The 6,000-nt window shown below is 37.8% G+C and overlaps 1 long non-coding RNA gene across 2 annotated transcripts in view; it reads right to left on the bottom strand.

Annotated features, from left to right (window-relative positions):
- Nucleotides 1-850: 850 nt before the first annotated feature.
- LOC133878424 (uncharacterized) overlaps nucleotides 851-6,000 on the bottom strand; it is a 30,492-nt gene continuing 25,342 nt past the window's right edge. The window contains exons 1-2 of one of the 2 annotated variants that reach the window (XR_009901902.1): nucleotides 1,867-2,580; nucleotides 851-1,045 (exon numbers count right to left, since the gene is read on the bottom strand). This is a non-coding gene — a long non-coding RNA (uncharacterized LOC133878424). Of the gene's footprint in view, nucleotides 1,046-1,866; nucleotides 2,581-6,000 lie in introns of those variants that run through there. The other variant, XR_009901901.1, reaches the window with a different exon arrangement.

Genomic DNA, 6,000 nt, shown 5'->3' with positions numbered 1-6,000 from the left:
GGTTGGGCTCAATGGGTCTGGGCTGGAGTCAGCCCACGGGTTCTCACGGGTCGGATCTTCGGGTTCAAGGGTTGCCAAATTTTCTGGGCTAACGGGTTTTCTTGGCTGGGCCGTGGTCGGGCTTCATGGGTTCCAATGAAAGGCCGGGTTCGGAGTTACGGGTCTCTCGGGTTCGGGTCAGATCAACGGGATGGCTTCGCCTGCTTTGGTTCTGGCCGAGGGTCGACGGGTTCGTGGTTTCGGGTTGTGGTTTCCAGCTGGTTTGCTAGAATCCGGGTTGCACGAGTCTGGGTCCGCGCTTGCTGGGGTCTGGGTCACGCCGGAGGGCTGGCTGGGTCGCGGTTCTGGGTTCGTCGGCTGGGTCACGCACGGTCACGGCGTCGACTCACCGGAGGATCGGGTCCTCCATTTCTCGGCATCTATTCTCATCTCACCCTCTCACTCTCTCCGTTTCTCTCTTTTCTCTGCCTCCTCTCCTCTTAATCTCTCAAGCCATACCATCTCTGCCTCTCTCAATTAATTTCCTTCTCTCTCGGGTCTCTGTTTCGAGTAACAGAGAGGAACAGAGAAGAAGCAGAATAGAAAAGGAGAAAGAAGAAGATAAGGAAGAAGGAAGAGCTTAGTGCGAGTTTTTCTGAAGAGAAGGCAATTGGTTATAAAGGCATAAAAAGCGTGGCAGCAATTAGTGAGTGGGTTGCAAAGGTGTTGCAGTGGAGAAGTGGGTGTCGCTGTAACGCCCCCAAACCGCTAAGGGTTAGGTTCGTCATTTTCTCTTTAAAAACTACAAAGATTCGTAAGGTCTGCCAAATATCTTAACTAGTATGCTGATTTAAATAAATAAAAATAATAATGATTTTAAAACTCAGAGTTTTTAATAAATGCGGAAACGGTTATTTAGAAAATTTAATTATAAAAGATACAATAACTGAGAATTTAAAGAAAACTAAAATTGTTGTGCAAGTGCACTTATTAGGGTAACATAAATGAAATGTTCTAATGCATTCCTAGATCCCATCCCGGCCACCTACGTCTCTCTGTTCATAACCTGAAAACAAAAACAAAATAAGGGGTGAGCACAAAAAACATGCTCAGTAAGGAAATCCTCAACCATAAAACAGTTGAGTTAAATTCTTTTAAAAATCTCCAAAACAATTGTCAAAACTCATTTTTATACACAAGATAATATATATATATTTGAAATTAATTAGTTCTCATAATATGCCCGGTACACTATTACGCCCTGTGTACGTAGGGTTGCGCGGTCGTTGCTGTGACCTTGGGCAGGTAACGCGGTTTACCTGTGGCCACAGGCCCCACCCCCGTCAGCTAATTAATTGAAGTGCACTTAGACTGACATAGAGACGGATACCGTTTTCACTAAGTGAATCAGCGGGTGCGCTTCCATCTCGAGCTACGGTACCGAGCTTAATCTCTGCGAATCTCTGCGAATAGGGCCCAAAATAATAGTCTCCTCCACACACGTGCCTTTTTCAAAAATTTATATATATCTCATAGAGTTTTCTCACAAAACTTTCTCATTCTTTACTTGTATATCCAGGGGCAACGTGTTGGAGGGTTTCACAAATATTTTTCTTCTTTTATTGTTATTCCAAAAAGTTGACTTCACATCTTGGTTAAAATAATAAATTCTCAAAAATTTCAAAGTCCTTTAGAACCGAGGTTTTTCTCAAAATCACAATTTCCAAAATATCATTTTTACTCAATAAAAATCAATTTAAAACAAATTTTTCATGTAAATAAAATAATTTGAAATACCGAATAAAAAATAATCAAATCGAAATTATGCAAATAAAGGAATAATTAAAGTAATATAATAATTTGAGAAGGGGTAGAGGGTTCCCTTACTTGGACTTTCCATTAGCATCGGGATCGAGCTTAACTCTCCTTGTATAGTTTCTTAGTTTACTATATTAAGAATTTTCACTAGAAAATCCAGTGAAAACGATGAGTTCGATCACAGGAAATTCGCCGGAAAAATAGCCGGAAAGTCACCGGAAAAGTCACCGGAAAGTCGCCGGAAAAGTCACCGGAAATTCTGCCGTAGACGGGTCGCCGACGGGTCGGGTTTTCGGGTTCGGGTCACGGGTTGGGACTACTGCCGGGTCGGGCTTTGGGTCTGAGATGGGTCGGGTTCCGGGTTGCTGCTGGGCCCGTTGGATTTGGGCTGAAGATTGGTTCGTGGACCGGGCCTGGGTGATTCGCGAGTATGGGCTGGATCGCTGCTGGGTTGGGCTCACGGGTCCACTGGGTTGGGCCGGGATCGCTGCTGGGCCGAGGCGTCGTGAGCTACGGGCTTCACGGCTCATGGTCACGGGCGGTTCTGGGCTAACGGGCTGTGGGTTCGATGGGTCTGGATCTGCCACGGGTTCGATGGGCCGATTGGGTTGGGCTCACGGGGTTCCAGCCACGGGCTGTACACACGGGTCTGCGAGGAAATCGTGTGGGTCACGGTCTTCTGATCGGACTTGGTGGGTTTCAGGTTCTTTCTCTCTCTCGGCATCTCTCCCTCTTAATCTCTCTGACTCTCCAATCATTCTCTCAATTTATTATCCGACAATCTCTGTGTCTCTCTGCCTCGGTGAAGAAGGAGAACAGAAGAAGGGAGAATATATAAGGGAGAAAGAGAAGAAGAAAACAATAATAAAAGAAGCAAGTGCTGGAAAAGAAAGGATGAAATAAAATAAAGAAAAGGAACAACATAATGATGTCTAACGATGTCTAACGGACAAGTTGGCCACTAAATATAAATATATATTATAAAATGGAATATAAAAGTAAACCAATTGCAATAATATATATATATATATTATTGGTTAAGATCGGGAAAGAAGAAGAAAGAAATAGGAAGGAAGAAAGTGCGGTAGGTTGAGTCAATAATAAAATGGGATAGTGATGAGTGGTGGAGAGTTTGGTGAAGTGGGATATTATAATATGCAAAGTGGAGGAGATGGTGGGAGATGGTGGGAGAGTCTGGAGGTTTAATAAAATGAAAGTGGAGGATAGGTGAGGATTGGTGCGGTAGGTTGATGATTAAAAATTGTGAGGTGATGAGTGGTGCGATTATTTAATGTTGAGTGGGGGAATAATTGATATAAAAATCTGTTATTGGTGGAGGAATTTAGATAGTGCGGTTTAATTAAAATGCAGTGGAGAATAAGCAAATTTTTAAGCATAATGGAAAAGATGATTGCCGCAGTGGAGAGGTTGGTCGATTAGAGAAATTGCAGTGGAGAAACTGTATATTCTGAAATAATACATCCGAATATTTAAACAAAAGGATAATTGTTAAATAATATATTACAAATTTATGAAAATAGGGTAAATAAATTTTACGGTTAATTATCCGTCTGTTTTATTAACTCAGTAATATTTTTGGTGATAAAAATAATTGTCAGTTTATTAAAACACCGTTCATTAAATTAATTGAAAATATTTATAAATAAATTTATAAAACGAATGATTATTTACTCGCATAAATAATCATTTTTTATTCTTTAACTTATTAAAAATATGTTTTAAAAACTGGGGTGTTACAGTCGTAGTGGAGAATTATTAAAACAGAGTGGAGAGGACGGCTGAGTGGAGTAGGTGGGTGGCTTGATTCGCACAAAAAGCATTTATCAATGTAGATTTTAGCAGATGTTATTTTTACACTAGGTCTTTATCAATAAAAATCACTAGAATGAAATTTTAATCTTATTAGAAATATGTTTAAAAACTGGGGTGCTACATATGATTTCTATGAAACTTTTCAGTTAAATAGAGGACTACGAGTTGAGCATTTTGGGCTTTAAATTGACTCATTTCGAGTTCGTTTGATTCATTTTCCGTCTATCCAAACTTTTATATCCATTAAACTTTTTCTTCCAAATTGGACACTTAAACGTACTTTGATTTACTCCAAATGAAAACCTTTAAGGTAAGAAGCTTACCAAAATACTTTTAGATGAATGCTACCAAACTTTAGGATCAATTCTCTCAATTTTTCTTGCTATGGTTGTGGGTTACAAGTGATTTTTTAAGAAGTTTTGGCTTTAAAGTGAAAGCAACAATGTGGTGAAATTGACTATGCCGAGGTTTCTATTTATAAATACTTGAATGGCCAAGAATTCTTCTAGCGACTTTTAATCACTTACCCCATTCGGCTACCCACTATAAAGTATAACAAAACTCCAAAATCATAAATCTAAAACAATTAGGAAATGAAACTATGTTACAACCTCACACAAGAACAAACCCACAACCAGCCATCAAAGTAACCCAAGCAAAATCAAAGTAACCCAAGCAAAATCAAAGGCTAGGGAAGAGAAATCTCACCAAGCAAGGCCAGAATCCACTGCACAGTCGTTGCCACCGCACCACGACGGTGGCCTAGCCAGCACAGTCCCAAAATTGCACCACTCACGACCCAAAACCCACCTTCCACACTCACGGGTTCTCTTACACTCTCGGTTCATCTCTGTGTCTCACACAATCGAGTGTGTGTGAGTAGAAGGAAGGAGAAGGAGAGAAATGGAGAGGGAGGGTTGGTTGTGCGAGAGAATCAGAGAGGAGAGGAAGAAAAGAAAGAAAAGGAAAAAGGGAGAGGGAAGTCGGGTGGGGGAGAGGGAAAGAAAAAGAAAAGAAAATGAAGAAAGAAAGAGATAGTGGGACATGTGTCCAACTGTGGGTGGTTGGGAGGAGATAACTAGCCAACTATGTGCTGACACGTGGGAATGAAAGATTACATTTTACTTTAAAGCCCAGACTTTTATTAATTACATTATGACCCCATTATATTAAAATCCTATCTTTTGATAATTAATATCTAACCCCATATTTAAATTAAACACATTCTATAAGAAAAGAAAAAGAAAAGAAAAGGAAGAAAGAAAGAGATAGTGGGACATGTGTCCAATTGTGGTTGGTTGGGAGAAGATAATGTTATCTCCTCCTAGCCAGCCGTGTGCTGATATGTGGCAATGGAAGATTACATTTTATTTTAAAGCCTAGACTTTTATTAATTACATTAGGATCCCATTATATTAAAATCCTATCTTTTGATAATTAATATCTAACCCCATATTTAAATTAAATACATTTTATCCATAAAATTGGTTATTTATTATTCTTATTCTATTATTTATTTTAAACACATTTTATTTCCTTAATACTAATATTATCACTTAAAATCTAACTATTGGTCCCATCTAATTAATAAATAGAATTTATTAATTGCTAAATATCCTATTTATTTTCTTAGTCTTTACAAAATCTAAAAGTTATTTTTAAAACTTAAAGATCAAACGATAAAACCTATAAAACCAAAAAGTAACATTTAAGCTTTAAACTTTGACTGAACCGAAAACAGGTCAAACGAACTCAAATTTAGTCGATTCAAAGCCCACTATCCTCACAATAGAAATATCTATCACATGGTAAAATTTGATGAAAATTATACTGGTTGAATTTTTAAATTTATAGTTGATTATTTAGGTGCCAAGTGGAACTTTTTTGTAACACCCCAGTTTTTAAAACATATTTTTGATATTTAAAAAAATATGAATGATTATTTATGTAATCGTTCGTTTTATAATATTGATTTATAAATATTTTCAACTGATTTGAGAACTGGTGTTTTAATAAACTGACAATATTTTTATCACCAAATATATATTACTGAGTTAATATTATAGACGGATAATTAACTGTAAAAATTTATTACCTTATTTTGATAAATTTATAATATATGGTTTTAATAATAAAAACTTTATAATATTTCATCATTTATTTTAAGCATCTTCTTCTTTCTATTTCTTTTATTTGCTTATTCCTCCACTCTGTTTTTTTTATTACTCTCCACTGCGACACTAACTCAGGCACTCATTCACTCACCAAACTTCTCCATTAGCTTCGAATAATCCTCCACTTTGCAAGATCACTTCACCAAACTCCTCCACTTTCATTTATTAATCCTCCACTGCAATTTCCTAATCGACC

The sequence above is a fragment of the Alnus glutinosa genome, chromosome 9, assembly GCF_958979055.1.
Source record: "Alnus glutinosa chromosome 9, dhAlnGlut1.1, whole genome shotgun sequence".
Classification (NCBI taxonomy): Eukaryota; Viridiplantae; Streptophyta; class Magnoliopsida; order Fagales; family Betulaceae; genus Alnus; species Alnus glutinosa.
The sequence above is the reverse complement of the archived record's forward strand: the minus strand, read 5'-3'. Positions and strand labels throughout refer to the sequence as shown.